The sequence below is a fragment of the Archocentrus centrarchus genome, chromosome 16 (genome assembly GCF_007364275.1).
Source record: "Archocentrus centrarchus isolate MPI-CPG fArcCen1 chromosome 16, fArcCen1, whole genome shotgun sequence".
Lineage (NCBI taxonomy): Eukaryota > Metazoa > Chordata > Actinopteri > Cichliformes > Cichlidae > Archocentrus > Archocentrus centrarchus.
In genome coordinates, this window is record NC_044361.1 from 24401470 (window position 1) to 24404431 (window position 2962).

Here is a 2962-nt window from a genome sequence, read left to right on the forward strand (position 1 = left end):
CTCTACCAACCCCATTCTCTGTGCACCCATATGTCAGATGCCACGTTTTTTTGTGTTTCTGTTTGAGTGTTTTATGTGTGCCTGAGTTGGGGGGGTGGGGGGCATTTCTGAGTGTGCTGTTTGTCTGTGTTTGAGAGTGAGAGAGAGACTATTTTAAAAGGTACTAACAACCTAAAAAAAAAAACCCACATCCATCCACATACTGTACATCATATAAGTATGAAAATGCAAAATTAAAAAAAAAAAAATCAAAACACAACTAAAGCAACAAGTTATACATACAAACCAAGTGCTTTGGTGGGGAGGTACAGCAGTTCCAAACTCAAACAAATGTACCAGTTGGTTGCTTCAGAATAGCGTTTCCATAGCAACTAGCACCTTATTCACCATGGTTACCGTACCCTGCCAATGATGGACGCTTGTAGGGCATGGCTTACCATAGTAGCTGATAACAATGATGAAGATGATGTTGGTTATAATGATAATAAAGAGGATGGCGACGATGGCCTGCCAGCTGGCTGTCAGTCGATCAGGACGAACGACAGGCGGCTTCGCCCACTGGCACGCGAGGCGTTCAAGTACTTGTCACAACAGACAAAGAATGGAATTCTAATGTTTTGAAATCTGACGAGGTGAAATGTGATAGCATTTTTGCAAACTTGAAGCTCAGTTTTCTTTCTGGTTTTCCTTTTTTAATTTCAGTTTTGTTGAGTTTGCTGTGGTACACAACTGCTTGTGTTGAGAGGGGAAGACGGGTGGGTTAAGCTTTATGTAAACCTGGGCTGCACTCTGTGATTCTCTTCATCTTGTTTAACTGTAAGGTAAAGTTATCTTGCATACTGTGTTTTTGACAACAACACCGGTGCATTGCTTTATTTCCTTTAAAAGACACTGATTATATACATGAAATATGAGTTAGGAGATAGAAGCATTAGTCAGCTCATGAAACTTTAAATGAAATCTCTGGCTCTGGAGCATAGACTGTATGTAAAAGATGGACGTAGCCACAGTGACATCACATATTGGTTTGTAAAGGCCTGTTTTGAAGCCATTATTTTAGTCTTATGCCAAGACTAATCAGCAAGGGCATGAGATTTAAAAAAAATGTTTGTACAGGACATGTTTGTCCTCATGGGAATTATAAGCTGAAACATTTTTGGGTTGAGGAATTTATAGCATGGGCAAAGAGTTGATATTTGTTAGCTGTTTTTATCTGTTCTCATTTTCATTTTGGCCATGCATTTTTATTTTAAAGAATTCCCAGATTTAAAGAAGGAAATTACTAAAGTGATAATCTTTTAAAATAAAGCTAAGTCTTTTTGCTATTAATTGTATATAGGTAGATAGATATATCACTGAGGCAAAGATTTATTTTGAACTCTTTTTAAAGGTCTAATCTTGGCCTGTTTAGGCCTTTTTAGAGACCTAAATAGGTTCAAATGACCAACTTGACTAGTAAAGAAAACTAGAAAGAATGCAAGAAAGTCTGATGAAATGTCACCTTGACAAAAGATTGTGCTTGTGGAAATAACCAATTAAAAGGCCACACGTGATCCAGCCCCAGGTGTACATATAGCTCGTTGTGGGAGGGCGAAGTAAGAAAGGTTTGGGTTCAGGTGGGAAGTGGGAGGATTGAAGAGTTTGAAAGGTTAAATCACTCTTCAAGAAGCTGCACTTAAGAACTTAGACACGAGGGCAAGAAAATATGTATGCGTGTTTGTGCCTGCGTTCGTGTGTGTGTGTGTGTGTGCGTGTGTGCAAACTATTGAGAGAGTGAGTGAGTGACAGACTCTTTGTTTCTGATTTTTTCATGTGTGCGTATGAATGAGAAAATGGGACAGATTGTTGTCTGGCAAAACAATAAAAGCATTTACTAGTGTTGGAAACAACAGTTACAATCATGTTTACCTTCGACTGGAATGACTTTAAATGAACTTGAAAATAAACTGTAAACTGAACGAACCATAACAGAGGTTATAACAATGATCATGATAACAAAATAATAAGCTTACAAATGTTACTTTTAACAAGATGTGTGTTTGCCTCTTTATTTGCACCCCCGTGTTAATCTCCTCCCTCACCCTCCCTGCTCTCTAAGTCTTTGAGGATCTGGGGGAAAAAAAGAAGAAATAAGCATGGAGTTAATCCAAGACAACAGATGGAGGGGTTGCAGAAAAAGGTTTTACCTGGTATACTCAGTTCTCTGTAGATAATGTTGTTTGGAAGCTCACAGATGTGATTTTTTCCATATCAAAGCTGGTGTGGCAAGGCTCTCCCTCAGCAGTAATACCTTTACACACTCCGATTAGGCGAGATAAGCACTTCAATCACCAGCCCAACATTTGAATGACAATGGGACAGGGCAGCAGGGTGTACCTGTGTGCCTGGACCGGCTGATGGAGGGATAAAGCTGCTGCTGATGTCAGAGTGCAGCCAGGCTCAAAGACTGTGATGTAATGCAACAGGTCTCTGTCATATAGGTAGAGTTACCGTATTTGCCACTGACTGACAGGACAGCTCAAAAAGGAGATGAACTGATAGAGGTGAAAGGAAGGAGAGGGAGATGGAAAATATAGAGTTAGAGATTTAGAAGGACAATAGATGATACAGGAAGTCAAAGTGTGGATATTTACAGTCATGTGAAAAGGACACTTTTCAAAGGATTCTCTGTGGTCCTGTAAAAAACTAAGTACGGCCTTACATTAATAAAGAGGGTTAATACCAGCTAGGTGCAACTAATCAAATGCACTTAATTAAGTGATCAGCAGCAAGTTTTGGCAGTTTGCTGCTCTGGAGCATTCAGGTGTGTGTTAACACGATGCTACAATTTTCCCAGAAATGGACGTCTCAGCAAGTTCACCTCAAGGTCAGACTGTGCAATACTCGAGAGAAATTTAACCCAAACAAAACAGGAGCTACATTTCAGACTCTACAGGCCGCCATTAGCATATTAAATGTTAAA

General features: G+C 39.6%; 1 protein-coding gene across 2 annotated transcripts in view; it reads left to right on the top strand.

The window, feature by feature from the left end:
* Positions 1 to 1997, top strand: part of efna3b (ephrin-A3b) — a 69162-nt gene extending 67165 nt beyond the window's left edge. For both annotated transcript variants that reach the window (XM_030749147.1, XM_030749148.1), the window contains one exon: positions 1 to 1997. This exon is cut by the window's left edge and continues 1456 nt beyond it. The gene's annotated coding sequence lies outside the window, so the exon portion shown is untranslated.
* Positions 1998 to 2962: the final 965 nt, after the last annotated feature.